Below are 23487 nucleotides of genomic sequence, written 5' to 3' on the forward strand. Positions count from 1 at the left end.
TTATAACGCAGTATCAAGGTGTGTTTTAATACGGAGAGAGTGATAGTTTAGATAGGTAATTACAGGGAACAACAAATATTTGAGGCATAAAACTTGTGAAACATTGATAGTTTAGTGTGTTTTTGACAATTAACTCATTTTTATTACAACTTTAGAATCTAAGTGAAAGTTGGTTAGTACTGACTCCACCCCTAGGAAAAGGCAGTTATAAATACTTCGTAGAATCAAAATTGGAGTACCAACACGTTAATATTGTAATTAGGGAAGAAAAATGACTCTTAATTCAGCCTTTGTCATTTTCATGGTGTTTGCTCAGCTTGTCTTTGTCATTCATTCAAATCCAATTTGTGAGTCAGGGTACCCAAAATATGAAATCCCAGTATACGAAGAAGACAGACTCTGCATTTTGCACAAAACTTGGAATTCTGGGAAGCAGAATATTTTCTGTGGGCTTCTTATGGACATGGTTTATATGTTATGGCACCATATTTGACCAAGGGAGGACCCCCTCCAATTGGTGCCCAAAAAGCAAAACTTGATCCACTCACACACAACATTATTAAGGAATTTGGCAACGAAGAAATTGGTCATTTAAGGTAGTCCTGTGTCTTAGTCTTAGTTACAATTTGAATAGTCAGAATACTTTCTTCAATTGTAATATTTTTAAGAGTTAATGGTCAAAAACATACTTAAACTATTGGATTTCACGAGTTTCACGCATCAACTATTCATTGTTCCATTTACCTTTCTAAACGATCATTCCTTTGGTATTAAAACACACATCGATGTTGAGTTGACCGACACACTTTCGATTGGGAATAAATATTTGACCAACTCAACATCAATCTGTATTTTATACTGCAGAGGAAATTGTAGTTTAGTCAGGTAAGGGAAACAATTGAAAGTTGAGGTATGAAATTAGCGAAAAAGTGATAATTTAGATGTGTTTTTGACCGATAACTTATTTTCAAATACTTTCTAAATATTTTGAATTGTTAATTGTTCTGACTTATTTTTACATTTTGTGTAGTTTCTACCGATATAAATTTTATTTCACAAAATTGAAGTTGTTATATTTGAATCATATCTAACATTAGTTAGTTTGACCCTCATGCTTCGAATCAAACTACATATATCGAAACAAAAGGAGTATTAATATCCTTTGATCTCTCCCATATTATAAGCTTTTTCATAGTGTATGTATGCTATTAATATTTTTGTTATACCAATTTATTTTTTTTGTTTTTAGGGCAATTGACACAGTAATGGGGAGCATTCCTAGACCTTTACTGAATCTTACCTCGAAAAACATTGGAAAAATATTTGATGCAGCATTTGGACACAAACCGGAGCCCCCATTTGATCCATATAAGGATAGCTTGAGCTACATTCTATCTTGCTATATCATACCATATGTTGGAATGAATGGCATATTGGTATGAATCCCAATCTCAAAGGCTATGCCTCGAAACATGTAAGTCCATAAGATATCAAAGGGGAAAAAAACAAGCTCTCTTTGAACGTGTATAACTAATATTTTGATTTTATGTTCTTGGAATTCTAGAAAAAATAATTTATTGAATTCTAGATAAATATACATGATGCAGATTTCAACCAAAAAAAAAAAGATCTGAATCAAAGCTATTGACATTTGCTGAATCCTTAGACAGGTTTATAGCTCCAACCATAACGGATTGCAATTATGGATTTCAATCATCCTTTTTTTTAGTCAAATATGATCTACTACTTTGATTTCTTACTCGAACATCATCCCTTGAACCTGAACTGATCGAGAGCTCAATTCGCACCACTCTTTTTTTATATCAAAACCCCGACCTAGAAATGGAGTTTTAGAACCTAAACAACTCTGGTGAGAGCTCTGTGATTTGTTCAAGCAAAGGTTGATTGTCTGATCTAAAACATTACTTCCTCCATCTCAATTTCTGTGGTAATTTTTTTCTTTTTTAGTAATTTCAAAAAGAATGATCTCTTTTCATATTTAATGGTAATAATTTAATTTCAAACGATTCATTTTACTCTTAATAAAAAAAATAAATTTGTAGTCACAAAATGTTTTATTAACTTAATTTAGAAGGCAAGTTTCAAAGTGTTTCTTTTTCTTATAACTTTGTGTCTAGTCAAAAGTTAACCTTCACATAAATTAGGAAATAGAAAGTACTATATATTTGGTCAATATATGTGGTGACATTTTTTTTTTCAATCATAGCTTATGGCAGGACTATTAGCAGTAGATGCAGAGCAAGATGCAATTATTCGTATGTACCTTTACGAGAGAGCTGATGAAATAGTACATCCTTATGGACACGCAGTGGCTGATTCTACGTCTCAAATCTCAAATTTGAGAAATCGACTGGGAAAGTGCGGAATAAATGACGAAGGCATTATTGTCCCGTGTGAACTCGGGGCAGAAAATCGAAGTAAAACTAACATCATATCTGCTGACTATTATTCCCTTGCGTACTCCAGAACTCCAGAAGAGATTGCTAGAATTGTGTACACAACGGGCAATGAGCATATTCTTGGTGGAATCTATCCCCATGGTGCTAATGGGAGGATTGCCCGAGAATTCCTCAAAGATCCATGAAAAATGAAAATAACGAGAAGCTTATGTTAATTTCTCAGCATGTGCATTGCACGTGTATTTTGAGTCATAGTGTATATGATTTGTAACATAGTATCAATATTGTTAAATCAAGCTTTGAGTGAAGAATTATACATATAAGAATAAACAAGTTTCTCAGATTCATCAATGTGGAACGTCATATGTTAGCTTATTTGTCGAAATTAAGTTTATTGAATATCCTATGAACGTACGAAGATAAATAATCAAAATTATTCCCACATCATATTCTATTAAAACTTGGCTAACCGAACTCCATTAGCAAAGAATAGCTCAGAGTGAAATGCGGTATCTCGAGTAAACTGAAGATCACATAACTGGGCAATGAATAATCAATTTGTTTCTATGTTGAGTGTGTGTATACATGAGGCGTTTGCAATCAGAAAATATCTATCCTATGCTTAAATAGCTAAATTCTAAACTTCCTGACAACTACTCAACCGGTAGCATAACTGCTAAATGACCCCTAATCTAACCGCTGTTTGGTTCAAAGTGATGAAAGTGAATGGAAAATGGAGGGAACTAAGATGACCCCTAATCTAACCACCGTTCAGTTCTAAGTGATGAAAGTGAATGAAAAATAGAGAGAACGTAACTGCTAAGATGACCCCTAATCTAATTGTTGTTCGATTCTAAGTGATGAAAGTGAATGGAAAATAGAGGGAGCGTAAATTGAACTTTCACTTTATGAAAAGAAGTGTTCTCCCATATTGGTGGGAGAAAGGAACTTCTTCATGGTTAAATATAGAAGCATGCCTTCATTAGGGAGTGAGGCAAGCAAAAGATTATCCTCAAGTCATCATTGTTGCTTGCTCGATATTATCTTTTCGGATAAAATTCATTTGAAATTTAAGAATTAGTGATATTTTAATTCAAAAGTTTGATAAAAATATATTCTCCATTTGCGGACGCACCCGAGCATGTGCGGAAGCATGTCGCAACGCACCCTGAAGGGATGCGATCACTATTTGCTGAATGAATCATTTTATCTTAGAAGGATATATTCACCTCGATTACTTGATGGGAATAAATTCCTTAAGGCACACCATGAATTCAGTGAATTTGACTTTTTTTTTCATCTCTTTCTTGATGGTTTTTCTATATTTTAGAAAATATTTTGAACTTTATTTTGATAGTTCATAAGTTGTTTGAATTTGTATTTGAAGTTCTTGTTGTTAACACAGATTTTGTACTCGAAAAACAAAGGAATTTAAATAATCTATAGATTGGTTTCTGGATATTAATACATTTTAATTTTCTACTCTGTTTGAACTTGATAGTGACTTAAAGATATAAAAACTTCATCACGAGTCAAAGTTCATTCGGTTGGCGATTAGAAAAACATAAAAACTTCACCGTTAAACTAGAAACACGTTATTTAAAATTTAAGACTTCATTGTTAGTATTTGTGATACTAAATTGGTTTTCTTATTGTGACATCAAAATGACTAATGAAAATCAAGTCAATGATGGTATAGTAAATATTGGAAAAACAAACATTGCTTTCGAGTCATTTGAATGTTGCTTCTGCAATGACACCGATGAAAAAATCAGAAAAATTTTCTGGTATTGATTTCAAAAGATGACAATAGAAGATATTCTTTTACTTGACTATCCTAAGTCCGAGAAGGTTTATCTGGGAAAAAGTTTCTAAATTATTGAAAGAAACTTAAAACATATTTTTTAGTAACTGAATCTCGAAAGTACTCAGGTTTTTATGTAAAAGTTACATTATGAGTGACCTACAAGATGCTTTATACAATGTGTACAGAAAGATGAAGACGTCGAAGGAACTCTAGGATGCTTTAGAAAAGAAATACAAAACAGATGATGCCATTATTGCAAAATTTCTGAACTTCAAGAAGGTAGATAGTAAAGTTGTAGTTATCCAAGTCCAAGAGTTGCAAGTCATAATCCACATTCTCCTTGGTGAAGGTAGAATTTTATTTAATACCTTTGTTAATATTTTAAGAATGTTATAAATATTCACATAACCTTAGTTGTAGGTTTGATTGTAAATGATTTTTTTCAAGTGGTTGCAATAATAGAAGTTACCACATTTGTCGAAGGACTTCAAAATTACTTAAAACATAAACGTAATGAGATGCCTGTTGAAGATCTCATTGTGAGGTTGGGTATTGAAGAGGATAATAAGGCAGTAGAAAAGAGGTTTTGTGGGAATTCTGCAATGAATGGAGCAAATATTATGGAGATGAGCCCACAAAATCAAAGAAGAAAAAAAAAGTATTAGGAAAACAAGCCAATCCTCCTAAGAAGAAATTCAAAGAAAATTGCTTCAATTTTTGCAAAATTGGCCATAAATCTACTAATTGTCGGGCTTCAAAGAAGGACAAGAAAAAGGATCAAGCAAATATGGCTGAATACTGATGCATCTCGCCACATGCTCTGTCTTAAGATGATGAGAAGATGCTTATGGTGAACTTTGCTATGACAAAGGTTGAAGTAACATGCAAGATTTGCTTGAAGATGACATTGGGTAAGATGATGGCATTGAAAAATGTCCTTCATGTTCTGGAGTTGTAAAAGAACTTAGTTTCAACTTCACTTCTGACTAAGAGTGAATTCAAATATGTATTTATTTCTGACAAAGTTGTAATAAGTAAGGGTAAAGTGTATGTAGGTAAAGTTTACCTCATTGAGGGCCTTTTTAAGATTAATGTAATGACAATTGATATGAATAAAAGTTCTTGTTATTATTACTTACTTGATTCAAATGATTTCTGACATCAATATTTAGGACACGTCAATTATAAAATATTGTAAAAACTAATTAGTTTGAAAGTTTTGCCGAACTTTGAGTGTAGAAAATAAAGTGTCAAACATGTGTTGAATCTAATTATGCTAGGTATCCATATAATTCTGTTAAAAGAAATTTCAATCTCTTAGACTTAACTCACACGGACATTTGTGACATGAAGTCAACATATCTCGTAGTGAAAAAAAGTATTTCATAACTTTTATTGACGATTACCCTAAATATTGTTATATTATTTTCTAAAAAGTAAGGATGAAGTGATAGAAGCATTTAGGCAATATAAAATAAAACCTGAAAATCAGTTGAATAAAAAGATTAAAATGATGAGAAGTAATAGGGACAAAGAGTATGAATCTCCTTTTGAGAGATACACTTGGAAAATAGAATTGTCCATTAAACTATTGTCCCATATTCATCTCAATCGAATGGTCGAAAGGAAAAATAGAATATTGAAGGAAACAATGAATGCCTTACTAATAAGTTTAGGTTTACCACAAAACTTGCGGGGGAGAAGCTATCCTTACAACAAATCGAATACTCAATAGAGTGCCCCATAGTAAGACACAATTTATTTCATATGAGAAATGAAAAGGAAGAAAACCCAACTTGAAATATTTTAAAGTGTGGGTGTGTTTACCCAAAGTCCAAGTTCCTATACTAAAAAAGGTGAAAATAGGGACAAATTTTGTGGACTATGATCTCATCAAATATTCTACAAATAGTAAAGTATGTCGATTTTTGGTTCATAAATCCGAACATCCATGATATTACAGTAATTGAATTGGATAATGCTGAGTTCTTTGAACATATTTATCCTTATAAGACTAAACAAGATCTGTCTAATGAAGGGTATAAATGATCCAGGGATGAACCACAGGAGAATGTACTTATGAAGAGAATACAAGGTGGAGTAAACGTCAAAGGACATCGACTTCCTTTGGATCATATTTTGTAGCATTTCTTTTTGAATCCAAGGCATACTCACCAGTAAGAAGGACAACATCCATTCGGAAGTTGGTTGTGTTGGTTATGGTATATGGTCTTGAAATTCATCAAATGAATGTGGAAAAAGCTTTCTTAAATGGAGAATTGCAATAAAAAATTGCATAGAACTACATGATGGTTTTATGGTTCCTGATAAAGAAAGAAAAGTAAACAAACTTGTTAAGCGATTTTATAGACTAAAACAAACACCCAAGCAGTGACATGAAAAGCTTGACCAAACCATGATGGCAAATGTATTCAAGATAAATGAACGTGATAAATGTGTTTACATCAAAAATACTCCAAATCACAAAGTAATTACTTGCTTATATGTGTATGGTATGTTGATCATCAGTAGAGACATTTTTGACATAAATGCTACAAAAATGAATGCTTGAGAGCAAAATTGATATGAAAGACCTAAGAGTTATTGATGCATTCTTAGGGACAAAAATTCATAGCTCCACAAGGATTGACATTCTCATTGTCTCATTACATTGACAAGGTACTTGACAAGTCACGTATATAGATTTCAATATTGCCAAGACTTCATTAGACACGAGTGTTGCACTTCAGAAGAACGAAGGTGAAAATGATTTACAATTGGTCTATGCAAGAGTATTGGGAAGTTTGATGTATATCATGAATTGTATAATACCAAATGGAATCTAAATGAGCACAAAATAGCCCACAATCTTTGCAAAACAGTCCACACTACAAGACACCAAATGGAAACAACAAACACAAACTTAAACGAAAAAAAAGATAGGTAACTTGACATAAAGAGAACACATAATGTAGCAACTAAAGAGTATATTAAACTATAAAACCTCTACAAGATACTTTAACAAGCACCAAGTTCTTACGGTGACTGCCAAGGAAATCAACTCACCTCAAGATCCACCGTTTCCAAGCATAAAATAATATTGTCTTTTCCAAGCCCTAAGCTACAATGGCTAGTCCAAGCCCTAACTAAGAACTACACTAAGGTGGTATACTCTTAAGAGAGAGGATTTTTGACATCTCATATTTTCATCATTAAACAACTAAAGAGAAAAGACCTAATAAGAGACTATATATAGCCTAGCTTATTACATAGTATAAAGGACCAAAATACCCTTAATCAAAAGGAAGGTCATGGGTTGTTTCTTTAACATATGCAATACCAAAAATACCCTTAATGAAGGGTGTTGCTTCAACTCTCCAAAATGATGGGGTTACACTTTAAAACTGGTAGTCTCAAATTGTCATCAAATGTAAGCCCCCACGCAATCTTTCACACACGGGTTTGTTTAATGGCATGCTCAAAATAGGTCCTCCATGCATGTTCTCATATCCTCAAGGTGACCAAGTCTTGAGCCTCTATGTGTTGTCCTCTAAAGATGTCATCAAAAGATAAGATGGCCATTTGTTCCGTATCATCCTTCCCTTCTTAAAAAGGATTCGACCTCGAATCTAAACCTTGCAAAATCGAAGAGAGGAAAAACAAATACAAACTCCTCATGGCATGAGGGTTAGGGTTAGCACAACAAATTATCTCAACATGCCAAGGTTGCACATATTTGCAATATAACCAAGGATCCTTTAAATGAAATATTAAAAACTCAATGAAAGATGTACGAAGGATTCGGTTATGGGATTCATCAAGAGTGACACTTTGCTTGTCATGTAGACCAAGTAACAAGTTAGGTGCACCAACATCACCATTTCCATATTTGGTACCGGGGTCAAATGAGAAGAGTGGCTATAAAGATAGATCTAGACAACACTCCCCTTTCCTGTGGTCTCCACCCAAACTAAATGAGATATTCTCTATAATAGCATACATATCATCAAAAGAAAATAGAGAGTAGAGGAAAGTATCACTCAAGTTGATTTCTACTAAGGTGCTTTCATGTGTGTACTCACTACTAGTTTCCCAATCATCACCATGAGTACTCTTAACAATAAACTCACACAAAGTAGAAGAAGGAGTAACTTCCAAGACTACACATTCCTTATCCTTAAGAGTACTCTCATCTTCCAAGAAGAGATTTCTATCTTTAAGAGGAATGTTGTCACATCATAGTGGGTTAACATATAAGCTATAGCCTCCAAGGTAAGCTATAACATCTTTTTCACCACTAGGCTCATTAGGAGTGTTTATATCATTTTCAAAAAGACATTATACTTAAAGAGTGAATGATCCAACCCACAGGGAGATTTGGAAAAAACAAGTTCCTCACTCTGTAAGAGATTAATATCAAGTTTCAAAGCGGTTTCAAACACACGATTGTCCCAAGACTAACTCTCGGGTTCACTCCCCATTTGTTGACCAACTTTTTCAAATACTTTACTCACTCGAGTTTGATTAATCATATCACACATATACTCAAGTGATGGACAATTTTCACAAATAGGTTGATCAACACCAATTACACAAGATGATGTACTTTCGTTCAACATATAGGCTTCAACACTAGGTGGACATAAATTGATCTTACAAGAAGACTCAATTTGGTCATCGATAGGATCAACTAGTGTATCCACACTCACAATATGTACATCATCAACGAAAGGCAAAATATCATTAGACTCACAAGTAAGTAAGCTACTACTTACTCAATGGGCTACTAGCCACACAATTATCATTCACATGCACAAAAGTGTAAGAGTTAGCTATTTTACCTTGAAGTTCTTGAGTCAACTATCCTTTACCTTGTTGTGAATGTCCCCCACAAACTTAGGCAGCAACTTCACTTCGGCATTGCTCTCTTTCACTTGCCATATCGGTACCTACACAAATGTTCTTAGAAATAGAAGGACAAACAATGTTAGCCTAGTTTGGTGGCAATCCCCTCACTTCGCTCTACACAACCTTTCCTTTTTCTACTCTTGGATTACCACCTTGCACACCCTTACTTCTTTTAATCTCTTGTCTCTCATAAGTATTCGAATTGGAGTAAGTATTCAGTTCTCTTTGTGGCTCGGGCAGTATGTTGTCATGAGGTGATTTTCCCACTGGTCTCTTACAATATTAGGAAAATTTTACACATTTGGAACTCTATGTTGTGCAAACTAATTGGCACCTAAGCATACTTGACCATATGTCAATGGAACAATATTGCAAAACACCTCCTCATGGTATCAAATTGGGAGAAGACAACTTTGACCCTCTCGGTAACCTTAAACCCATCCAAGAAGTGTGGAACATGTAAAGGCTCACGAAACAACCCCAAGTAGTCAACCATGGATGGAAGGATGTATTTTCTATAGTATCTATCATTTAACAGAATGAGGCAGCCCGTATCCTACAAATGGTCACTTTTCTGGAGTGTACACTCCTTCTTGGATCAACATTGTAAGGCACACGAGTACCTCTCAGTTTTGGAGATGTATACCCTTTTCTTCTCGTTGGACAACCTTCACAAGAGCTAGTATAAACATTCATACTATATCAACCTTGATAAGAAGTACTACAAGGTGGAGAATATGAATCTTCGCACTCCTCACGTGTACTCTCATCATAGCTCTCATAAGCTTTGCGAACGAAAGAGTTATACCTAACACCAAATCTAGGTTCGAGGTAAGAAGTGTAAGACTCCTCACATACCCCAACATCATCATAAGATCTATCATGAGGTCCTACATCATCTCTAAGTTCACCATAAGCACTAGGCACTTTATTCACCTCATTTTCTCCCTCAAAATCATAACTCTCAAATTTGCCCAATTTTGATCATGGCTATTTTCATAGCCTCCGCAATCTCCCTCAACTTCGTAGCCATAAAACCCCTCACTACAATCATAATCTCCCATGTTGTAGTCACAATAATCCCCAATTATCGAAGATATGCTCCCCTTATATCACCTTTATAACTACACAATGAACAAGTAAGATTAGTAGTAAAAGCTCCTCACCAACACTCGTATGCACCCACCTTTGTGATTCTCACAATTGGCGCGGTGAATAATGAAAGTTGCTTATACTCCGGTAGTCAATAGGATGTCAATTCTACTTGACGGATAGAATGGATTCTTGTTTGATCGATTCAAGACACAAAAACAAAATTTACTTACGAACTTGAAACAAAGAAGTTACTACGAGTTAAAAATGAGAAAAGCACACAAATAACGAAGAACCGAAAAAAACGAATTCAATAATTAATCTACAACTAAATAGGTGATTAATAGTTGTTAATTAATTCTAGAATCAAGACATGAAACTAATGAAATAATAAAATGAAACTAAGAATCTAAAATTTTTGAGCTTAATCACTTTCGGTGATGACATGGCAGCCTTTCATTGGTTGTTGAAAATTATCAAAATTTTAGAGAAATTTTTTCTTGTTTTTCAATTTGTATTGATCAATGTTCAATTAGAAGAGTGTATTTTTGGTTTTGGGAGGGAAACAACAAGACTTAGAGGTTTTTCAATGTTAAAAAAAAAGGCCTGACTCTTCTTTCACCCTTTTGGCAAAACACGTTTTGAAGCCTTTGTTCCCCTTTCCTCTTTTATAGGTCTTGGGAAGACCCCTTTCTCTCTTTTGGTAATAAGACCTTTTGAAAGTCTTTTGGCCCCCTTTCTTATTTTATAATAGTCTTGGAATGTGTTCAAGACTAATAAGATCATACCTTTTTTTTTTAAAATTTTAGATCAAACAAACCACTTTCTTTTCAACAAGATATGAAGATGTTGAAGAACACCAAGAACACAACTTTGAATCTTGGTGTTCTAAGGTTCACATTGGATCTCTCAAACATCAACAACACATATTAAATCTCCAATATTCAACAACAACATCAACAAAATGTTTTTCTAGCCACCAATGTTCAACAACAATATCAACAACTTTCTAATATTCAAGAACAACTCAAATTTAGCTCAAAATTTAGATATAGACTCTATTAGTGTTAGTGAAGAAGGGACTAATACTATAAACAACAAAACACAAAAAAAAAACCACAAGAAACCAAGCCTTAAATCTCGACCCAAACACAAAAACGAGACAGATTACTTTTTTTTTTTGTTTTTTTTAGTTTTTTCAACACTATTTTTGTGATTTTTCAAGATAGCAAGACCAAGATTGATCTCGTGGGAATGAAATCAATCCTTGACCAGATACCAAATGATACCAAATGGAATCTAAAAGAGCACAAAACAGAACATAATCTTCGTAAAACAATCCACACGATAAGACACCAAACGGAAACAACAAACACAAACTTAAACGAAAAAGAAGATAGGTAACTTGACACAAAGAGAACACATAATGTAGAAACTAAAGAGTATATTAAACTCTAAAACCTCTACAAAATATGTTAACAAGAACAAAGTTCTTACGGTGACCTCCAAGGAAATCAACTCACCTCAAGATCCACCATTTCCAAGCAAAGAACAATATTGGCTTTTCCAAGCCCTAAGCTATAATGGCTAGTCCAAGCCCTAACTAAGAACTACACTAAGGTGGTCTACTCTCAAAAGAGAGGATTTTTGATGTCTTATATTTTTATCATTAAACAACTAAAGTAAAAAGACCTAATAAGAGACTATATATAGCCTAGCTTATTACATAGTATAATGGACCAAAATACCCTTAATGAAAGGGGAGGTCATGGGTTGTTTCTTTAACATGTGCAATTCCTAAAATACCCTTAATGAAGGGTGCTTATTCAATGCTCCAAAACCATGGGGTCACACTTCAAAACATGTAGTCTTGAATTGACATCAAATGTAAGCCCCTACACAATTTTCCACACACGGGTTTGTTTAATGGCCTGCTCAAAATGGGTCCTCCATGCATCTTCTCGTATCCTCGAGTTGACCAAGTCTTGAGCCTCTATATGTTGGTCTCTAAAGATGTCATCAAAAGATAAGATGATCATTTGTCCCGTATTATTGTACGTGACTATATATATCATGCGCTATTAGTAAATTGAGTCGGTACATGAGTAATACCAATCAAACTTATTGGATGGTAATGAAAAGGGTTTTGGGGTATCTAAAATATACTCAAGACTATACATTACAATATATCAAATATCCTGCGATAATTGAAGGATATAGTGATGTACGCTTGATCACTAGGTCAAATGAAGTAAAATCCTTTAGTAGATATGTATTTACTCTTGGTGGAGGAGAATTCTCTTGGGAAATCATCCAAACAGACATGTATTTCCTGCTTTACAATGGAATCTAAATTTATCGCGTTAGATAAAGCCAATGAAGAAGCTGAATGAATTTGAAATTTCTTGGAAGACACTCTTTATTGGCTCAAACCTTTGGCACCAGTATGCATACATTGTGATATTCAAGCGGCAATAGGTAGGGCAGGAAGCATGACATATAAAGGTAAATATCATCATATAAGATAGAGATATATTACCCTTAGTGAGCTACTCTCAAGAAAAATTATCATGATTGACTATGTGAAGTCAATAGATAATGTATCAACCACTTATAAAAGGCCTAACTAGAGCGGGAGTTGAGAAATCATCAAAGGAAATAAGTTTACAACATAGGACAAGTCATCACAATAGTAACTCTACCTAGAGGACTGGAGATACTAAGAGCTAAGTTCCAGGAGATCAATAAGATTATGAATGACAGTTCAACATTGTTAATTAACTCCACCCATTCTGATGATGAAGACAATGTTAGGAAATAAGGATGATCCTTATGGTTTAAAGTTTTTTAACAATTTTTAGGTTTGACAGGCTTGACCAAATAATTTGATCTATAGAATTAAATGCTTAGAAATCACCTTTGTGAGGGTGAAGTGGAAACCACTTTAAGGAGAATGATAATAAAGGCCTATTCACTAAGCTCTCATGAAACCATGTAGTGTTCGTGGCTGAAAGAAGCAAAATAGTGAGAACCGTAATTGGTAAAAGATTAGTTGTGTGACTTGTGTTGTCTAGGTGTTCCAAAAAGTTAGATGGTTCAAAGAGATCACATCTACTGATTGACCGAGTGCATTTGATGCAAGTTCATTATGAAAAGTTCAAAGAAAAACCTACTTATCCATATACAGTTAGTATTTGCTTGTATATCACACACTTATCCTTAAATTTTTTTAATAATATAGCCATTTATCATTCATACGGGAGATTGTTGGGTTCTAAGTGATGAAAGTGAATGAAAAATAGAGAAAAACTGAATCGAACTTTCACTTTAAGAAAATAAGTGTTTTCCCTCATTGGAGGGAGAAAGGAACTTCTTCATGCTTAAATATAAAATCATGCCTTCATGTAGACAGTGAGGCAAGAAGAATACAAGCCTTACGCCATCATCGTCGTTGCTTGCTTGGCTCGACTTTAGCTTTAATTTTGGATTTGAATTTGTATTTGTCAAATGATCAATTGAGAGATTATATTTTTGCATAAACTTTATTTAAAACTTATGAATTAGTGATATTTTAATCCAAAATCCAATAATAATTTTTTTTATGTGCGGATGGATGTCACAATGCAGCTCAAAGGGATGCGACCCTTTGAGGTACTATTTGAAAATGAAAGTGCGCATATGGAAGAAGGCCACAATCTGTGGATGCAGATGGTGTCCCCAGGTTGTACAAAAGTCTCTATTTTTTTTAATAAAAGGTAACCTGCAGGCATATTTGGGCCATCTGCAAGCGCAGTTAGATCCAACGGTCCAAAACAATATGATTTTTCATATACTATTGCTTTTTTTTCTGAAGCACCACTTTTTGTCTGTACATACCTAATTTTTTCCTCTGTTAAAGGCAGAAAATTTTGAAGTAAAAACACTCTCTTCTTCTTGAAAAACTCAAGTATGGTTTACAAATTCTTGAATAAGTTCATAGTTTGGCGAATTTGAGGTACCACTATTTATTGAAGAGAATCCTTTTATCTTGGAAGGATATATTTTACTAACCTCGGGTACTTGAGGAAAATAAATTTCTTATAGGTACACTGTGAATTTGGTTGACTTGATTCTATCATTTATTCATCTCTTTCTTCATTGTTTTTCTATTTTCAAAAAATAGTTTGGACTTCATTTTGATAGTTCATAAGTTAGTTGAACTTGTGTACAAATCTTATACCCAGAAAACAATAACTGCTTAACTAACTAGTTATATTGACTTAACACTGACTCATTTCTAGCTTGCCAAGAGCATATGAGTGTTTAACTCTAGTTTGTGCCTTAGTGAGGATATTTGCAATTTCCTGGCCTATCCCAATGTGATGTAGAGAGATAAGATCATCATGTAGTTTGGTTCAAATAAAATGGTAGTCCACTTTAATATGTTTAGTCCTTTCATGGAACAAAGGCTTTCTAGAAATATTTAAGGTTGATTGGCTATCATAATAAATAATAATAAGAGAAGAAAATGGATGCCAAATTTAGTAAAGAGCCTACTCAGCCAGACAAATTCTCCCACCACATTTATTAAGGAACTATCACAACCTGAACCAGGACTAGCCGTGACAAAAATCTCAAGTCCATCATGGACCGTAGACCACCTACGTAGCCTAACCTCAAGAGCACAAAATAATAATAATAATAATAATAATAATAATAATAATAATAATAATAATAAAGGTAAAGCGAAAGCCAATTAAGATAGTAATGAAATAAGAATAGATAACTCGATAAAATCTAAGAGTCAATCAATGACAAACCCACATTTGTCCACAAAAGCCTCTAAACTAGAAGAACATCTAAGTCGAGACATGTCCCCTACTATAACCAAAAGAATAAAAAAGTACTAAATCAATAAGGAAAGAATAATGAAATGATAAGGCCTTCCAAAGACTGGAGGTTCACTATTTACAACAACTCAACAGACGTGCTAATCTACCTAACAATGAATAAGAGTTACAGAAATGTCTTTGGACCCTACATCATGAACCAATGTAGCGTCCTAGGACAATTAGTGGGATAAGCAATGACATGTAACTCAGGGAAAGTGATAACATAATGCCATGTCCAAAATCAATTAAAACCAGATGAACACATTTGTATATACATATATGAGATGTCGAGATAGGGTAAGGGTCTGAACATGAGAGTTTGTGATACAAGACAAACAACAGGAACACAAAATAACCACAAAACAGTCCAATACACCCTCCAAAACAGTCCACAAATCACAACAAATCATGGACCAAATGGAGACCTCACTCGGATTTGACAAATACAACAAGAATACAAGAAACAAAGGTGTATTTGACACCCTAAACAACCACAAATCGTGAAGAATAAGATGATAATAAGAACACAAATTTTTGGATTCAACAAGGCACAAAAACAGTCCACTACAAACAATAACAAGATTACAAGAATAAAAGGATAGATAGTGAGATATAGATTTGTTACAAGAATTAGGAACAAAGTGTGATTCAAACACTAAACCCCTAATTAATGTAACCACAACATCACACTATTACGGTGACCGCCAAGGGAATCAGTCACCTCAAGATCCATCATTTTCAAGCAAAGAATAATATTCGCTTTTCCAAGCCCTATACTAAGGATGAATTTTCCAAGCCCTAACTAAGAACTATACTAAGGTGTTGCACTCTCCAAAGAGAGAATAAGTCTTTCAAATGTTCATCATTCATTAACTAAAGATAAATGACCTAAAATAGACTATATATAGTATATTACAAAAGAAAGATAAAATGACTCCAATGCCCTTAATGAGGTGGGTGGTAATGGAGTGTCATTTAGACAAGGCTAAAAGACCAAAATGACCTTGAGGCTAAGTGACCAAAATGACCTTAATAAAAGGGTCCAAAACTGTGAACCATCAAATGTGGTCCAAACCCGTGAGTCCTCTACTTTTCAAGGCTCCAAGCAATCTTCCATACTCGGGTTTGTTTGATGGCATGCTCAAAATAACCCCTACAAGTATGATCCCGTGCCCTTCATGGGAACAAAGCTTGATTCTTCACGTAGTGACTTTGAATGATGCCATCAAAAGCTAATCAGTTTAAAAATCATTAACCTAGACTGTGTAGCTCAATCCATCCTAATGGCACCCATGGGCTATATGGGTTCAGCTCCTCCTATTGAACGGACCTCAGTGTGTGTTAGCCACATAAATTAAGGAAAATCTGAGGGAAAACTAAAGCCACCATGGGCAATAGCCATCCCAAATATATATATCAAGTGTGTGTCAAGCATACAGTCATATAGACCCCCAACACTAGCAAATGTGGTTTCTAGTGTTCGTTCCCCCGAGACTTACACCTTCATGGTGAGATACACAATTCTCTTTAAGCCCAAATTAAAACAATTTGCACATAATTCCAACCATTAAACCAGGAGTCATTCATTAAGGCATTTATTACTTGATATCGTCATACAGATATGCTTGCAATATAAATTAAACATGCCAAGCCAATCCATATAACCACACTGACTCCCAAGTTCCATTAAAATCCAAACCATGACCACCAAGGCCATCCAAATACATTTTATATCCAATTGTCCATTAATGCAATGCATTAAGTTTGAAAGCAAGATAAATCATGCAATTTTTCATAGTAAAAATTAAATTCATCAAGTGGGTTGGGGCTCATGCAATTCCAAGCCAAAATTCATCCAATTTGGGGAAACCCATTTCCCCCCATTCCAAACACTTAAATAATGCACCAATTTCATCCCAAAAATATTAGTTTAAAGAATGAATAATCAATTTAAAATATGGGACAAGTAATTTAATCAGTAACAACCAAAACCCCTCAGTTCAATTTCAAAATCTTCAATTTAAATCACAAGAAGATTCATTCAATTTATGCCACAATGTAAAATTTAATCTAGGAAAGAGAAACATGCCTGAAACACACAAAATTCAAAGTCAATTTGAAGTTTGGAGCCCAGAGTAGTGATTTCTTGTCAAACCCTTAAGCTTTCTTGGTTTAGGTGTTAGAAAAGAGAATGAGAGTGTTTGATCTTTTTAACTGAAGGGGAAAAGGTTAGTTTTATGTTTATAAGTCGTAGAAAGGGTAAAAAGACCAAAAACCCATCACCCCAAGTGAAAAAAAAAACAAAACTAGATAAAATTTACCTATCAGCGTGGCATGACATTATCGTGGAGGCTAACCTCTGTGGTACGCCAATATCACGGACCCTCACTGCCACGGGGTCCCAAAATAGCCCCGAGCCCTTTCCAAAAATTTCAAAATTTTCCCCAAACACCCTTTTAACATCTCGATACACAATTTAAGTCAAAAATTGATATTACGCATGCCGGAAGGTCAAAAAATAAAATAATCAAAATTTTATGATGTCTCACATAATCCTTCCCACCCCCTAGGATCATTCATCCCTGAACGATGAGTTAGGATACTCTTAGCAAGAGAATAACAAGAATACACCAGAATCAGAAGACAAACTCAAAAAGTAACAAGAGGAAAGTAAAATTCATACCTTAAGCACTTTCATCCAACTCGGGGAACAAGAATGGGTATTTGACCTTCATATATACCTTAGATTCCCATATAGCCTCTTCTACCTTTTGGTTTTTCTAAAGAATCTTCACTGAAGCTTCATACTTGGTCCTCAATCTATGAACTTGCCTATCCAATATTTCAATCAGGACTTCCTTATAAGAGAAGAAATCCGTCACACCAATATCCTCAATATGCACTATCAAGGAAGGATCACCCATACACTTTTTCAGCATGGACACATAAAACACGGGATGAATAGAACCCAAACTCGCAGGAAAATCCAACTCATAGGCAACATTCTCAATTCTCCTCAAAATCTGATATGGACCAACATAACGGGGACTGAGCTTCCCTTCTATCCAAATCCTATAACTCCTTTCGTAGGAGTCACCTTTCAGAATACCTAATAATTTACTTTAAACTCTAAATCTCTTCTCTTTATATCAACATAAGACTTTTGGCGACATTGAGTAGTGTTAAGTCTTTTTCTAATCACCTTTACCTTCTCCATGGCTTGGTGAACTAAGTTAGGAACAAATAACCTAGTCTCACCAACTTCAAACCATCTAATAGGAAACCTATACCTCCTTCTTAGTAAACCCATACTGCAAGCTCTTATGATTCAAATAGATGTCTACATATACCCCATACAGTTAATGACGCCAAATCTTCAAGGAAAAACCCACATCCTCCAACTGCAAGTTATGAGTCGGATAGTTCCTCTCATGAACCTTAAGCTACCTAGAAGCATAGGCCACAACCTTACCATGCTACATAAAACACGACCAAGTCCAACACGGGATGCATCAGAAAATATGACAAAACCATCAGTACCCTCGGGCAGGGTCAATACTGGCGTAAAAGTTAACGTATCCTTTAACTTCTCAAAACTATGATCATAAGCATTGAACCACAGAAAATTAACCTTCTTTTGAGTTAACTTCGTCAATAGAGTAACAATAGAAGAGAAACTCTCTACAAACCTCCTATAATACCCAGCCAAAACCAAGAAGCTCCTAATGTCGGTTGGAGTCATGGGTCTATGCTATTTCTTAACTACCTCAACCTTCTGTGAATCCATCTTGATCCTTTTACTAAAAAAACATGCCCAAGAAAATTCACCAACTGAGTAAGCAAATGAATAGAACCATGGAAATCCACATTCGAGATATCCCTCAGGTGGCTGATCATAAGTATCACCTCCCCGATAAGCCTGGGAAAGACTAGTGGGGATAGGTAAAACTCTACGTGGAGTGGCATAATTAGAAGCAGGGACCCTAGAACGGGTTTGCACTCTATACGTAGGACGAGTCCCATCTAAATTATCCTCAGGTAGGACAGATTTCCCAACAGAGTTTCTAAGATCATTAGATCTTTGGGGAGGTATGATCTGAAATGCGAGGAAACTAGGAGTTAGAGAAGTTTCAAGACAACTAGAATCTATATCCCAAAATAGAACACAAGAAAAAAAACATTCCTAAATGTCTTGTAGCCTCCTCTTTATAAGTATGGCATGCTACACACCTATAAAAAGGACACTACTCGACATGACTTTTTAGACACCCAATGACCATAAACTGTTCTTTGATACCAAGATTATCATGGCCCAAACCTGGGCCTGGTCATGACTGGTGTCTCTAGTCCACCATGGATTAGAGATCACCCCCTTAGCCTAACCTCAAGAGCATAATAATAATAATAAAGATAAAACAAAAGCCAATTGAGATAGTAATAAAAAAATAGATAACTCAATGAAGTCTAAGATTCAATCAATGACCAACCCATATTTATCCACGAAAGCCTCTAAACTAGAACAACATCTAAGTTCGAACATGCCCTCAAACAATGAACCATATAGACACTTTCTCAATGTCTTTGGAAGACCAACTATGAAATCCATCATTAGCCTTTTCAACTTTTACTCTGAAATGGGCATTCTCTGAAATGTACCACCAAGCTTCTATTTTTTGTTTGTAACTGTTGGTAGTTTTGACACTTGGTTTCATAATTTAAAATATCTCATTTTATTCTTTGCCACCAATATTGTTGTCTCAAGTCCATATACATTTTATTGGCACCCGTATGTGTAAAATACTTAGAATTATGATCCTCTACTAGAATTATTGGGATTAAATTGCCTACTCAAGGCATGTATAACTACCCTTGAATTGTCAATGGTCCCTCATTATCAAGAATGGCTTCTGTTGCTTCACTTTGTAACCCCTTTTGTCTGAGGTTGTTTAACTTCTTATCTTATACTATCTACTTTTTTTTTGATCAAAGAATGTTGACATAACCTCTACACGTGTTACCACCCTTGTTTTACTAGTCTCTAGCAACTCAAAAAACCGTTACCATAAGATATAACACTCTCATGAATGAGCATTTGGATACTTCGAGCAATGCTAAAATTTCTATGCTCTCTGGTTTCTAGATTATTGCATCCGCCACTATATTGGGTTTACTTAGATGATATAGGATTGAGATATCATAGTGCTTAATTAGATCTATCCATCTTCTCTGTCTTAAATTTAGACCCTTCTGAGTGAATACGTGTTGTAGACTATAATAGTCTGTGAACATCTCACACTTTACCTCATAGAAGAAGTGCCTCTAGATTTTTAAAGTAAATATCACAGATGCCAATTTTTGTGTGGTGTAGTTTTCTCATAAGGCTTCAGTCATCTGATGTCACCTAAATTATACCTCCCAAAAAGTTTAAAGGTGTCACTAAATCAAATGTAAAACCTAAATAGGTAGGGGTCGATCCTATAAAGAATAGGTCAAAATTATATCAAGTGCTTGTATAAGTAACTAGTAAATAAGTAAACAAAGGAGATTTTGTGAAATAAAAAAGCAATAGTAACAATTGTTTGTTGCTGAATTTGTAATCAATATGAGCAAGCACTAGGATTATGATCTCCATAACTTCATAACTATGAGGATTTCTTATGCTAGCAAACTATGTCGATACATTGAATGCAAACTCTAACAAGATAGGTTCATCTAAACCTCTCTCAGACTTGGATAGATGAATTTCACTCTTCTCCTCTTGAACTTTGAGTATATCACTTTTTAACCCCTGTTCTTGATCTTAGATTAACTATCTCTATTACATTCAAGTTATTAATAAAGTTTTATAGCTTCAAATCTCTATTGTAATTTATTTTTCCTAATCTCCACCTTTATCTCGAGGATGCATAGAATATAGATGAGTTCGTAATATTTGCAACCATTAGAAAGCAATCATAACAAAGAAAATACAAATACGTGCAAATACACCAATCAAGAATTGCTCACACCTAACCTGTTTTATCAAATTCATTATGGTTCTCAGAAACCTAGTTGTGATGTTTAACTACTCACAATTAAAAGCATGCAAGAAGAATTTTTGGATGAAAACGTAATTTTGAACTTACAATAAGAATAAAACTCTAAAATCTCAACTTGAATTAAAACCCTAGAAATAATGTTCATAAAATTCTACGAATATGTTGTAGAATCTCATAATATAATATTGAAAAATATGAAGTAGTGTAAACTCATACAAAGAACCCTAAAGAGTACTTATAGGTAAAATAAATCAAATCTTAAATAAAATAGTACATCTTAGTCGGCTACCTCGGATGGAAGGAAGGCACGATCGTGGTTAGAATCCACGATCATCCTTTGGTGCTCGTGATTAGCTCATAAATTTTTCATTTTCAGGTCTTCACTAGTACAACTCTCAGTACAACTTTGTTCTATCAACATACAATAGTATAATGTTGTCCTATGATAATCCTACATTTCAACTTCTAAAACTTGCAAATCTGAAGTTCTTTATCACGACCTCATGCTATTGTAATACCTCATTTTTTGAAGTCACTGTGCAACATACAATTTGTGCCCTTGAATCATATGCACATAATGTGAATCATATGTTCAACTCATTCCCATGGCAGTGTGTGATGGGTGATATTCTATTTAAGGTACGAACTAAATCTTGAAAGTTGTAAGGCGATCATTTGAGTTGTACATGGTAAGTCGTAAACAAGTTAGTGTGAGGCGAGATGAGTTCTGTCCAAATTATGAGAGGATGGGTGCTAGTCTTATGACTTATTACGAGTCATAAGATATGAATCATATCCTGATTAGTGAAGGATACAAGAATCAAGCCTCATGTTTTTATAGCTTTATAAGTTACTTAGACATATATTAAGTCCTTAAATAGTTCCTAGCTCATGAACAAGTCAAAACATCCCTTTGCGATTAAGTTCTTATGAAGAATATAACTATAGTCATATTCAAACAAGCATAACTTCTGTTATACTAATAATTTATGAACTCAATACCCACCAATATATATATATATATATATATAATTGAATTTTCTTTTCGACAATATCAATTTTTCCTTAAATCGATATTGTGGTAAAAAGTTATTGCCAAATTACTGAAGCACTTTCAAAGCTGCCAGTAGGGTACAACTCACTGATACGACTTGTAAGAAGACCATACGAGTCATTAGGAGGATTCATACCCACAATAGTAGGGGTCGAAATTTAGGTTATTGGTGATGATTCAAGGTACGACCCATACCCAGAACTTACGAGTCGTAACCAAACTCGTCGGGATAGCTTCTAGACATTTTCAGATGATTTTAAGGGTTTTTTGTCTTTTTCCTTCTTATAACTTCTACCCACGACTCATAACCCTCAAAGAAAACACTTAACATGTTAATGTCCTCTCCCATACTCAATAACAACAACTAGGGTTTATTAGAAGCAAGAATAATTAAAGGGATTGTTTCCTAAAGCTTCTACTACAGGTATGTGGGGCATTCATCAGTGGATCCCTTCCACCCATTGAGTCCAAAAACCCTATTTTAGTTTAAAAGTATGAATCTTATCCTATTTCATGAAATTATCCATGAAACTTATGAATTTAATTCATGAACCTCTTAGTAAATCAAATTCAACCCATCTCAACATGTGTTTCCATGTTATTTAAGTCACTTTATGTTTGAATTACAATTTCTCTCATATTAATTCCCTTGATTTCATGATAAATCCTCAAGTTATAAATTAAACCATGGAAATATGATATTTTCTTATGTTTAACACATTCCAATGATCACATTCATATTTCTCATTCATTCATTGAAATGTTTTATGTTTTGGATCTTTGAACTATGACTTTATGTAACGCCCTAAAATCTAATCCCGAGACGTCACACGGTGCTCAAGGCTATGAGTATCCTTAAGCTAACCCTTTGATCCTGCTACTAGATCTGAACCTTACTTTAAGAAACTTTAGTCAAGAAATAATCCTGTATTATACCAAAAACTGAACTGACTAAACTGTAGCTATTGTCTGAATATTGAAAGTCTATAAATAAACTCGTAGTCTAACAAGCCTCTACTACTAAAGAACTAGAGAGCCATTGGGACAGACCCCCAGTAGACTCATACTAAACTAAAAACGATAACTTAATTACTATGAAACTGGAAATCTGAAGAAGTAGGCTCTTGAATCATGAGGACTCACCAACTGTGGAAACGTAGATAGAGATGCTTGAATTACTTATGCTACTAATACTGAGCACCTTAACCTACATTACAAGATAATGTAGCACATAGACATATATGTGGATCAACACTTTGAGGAGGTACTGAGTATATGAGGGTGCAATGCATAAGTA

The 23487-nt window shown here is 34.4% G+C and overlaps 1 pseudogene; it reads left to right on the plus strand.

Annotated features, from left to right (window-relative positions):
* The first annotated feature begins 271 nt into the window (after positions 1–271).
* LOC107841529 lies at positions 272–2605 on the plus strand (annotated as a pseudogene).
* Positions 2606–23487: the final 20882 nt, after the last annotated feature.

The sequence above is a fragment of the Capsicum annuum genome, chromosome 9 (genome assembly GCF_002878395.1).
Source record: "Capsicum annuum cultivar UCD-10X-F1 chromosome 9, UCD10Xv1.1, whole genome shotgun sequence".
Taxonomy (NCBI): domain Eukaryota; kingdom Viridiplantae; phylum Streptophyta; class Magnoliopsida; order Solanales; family Solanaceae; genus Capsicum; species Capsicum annuum.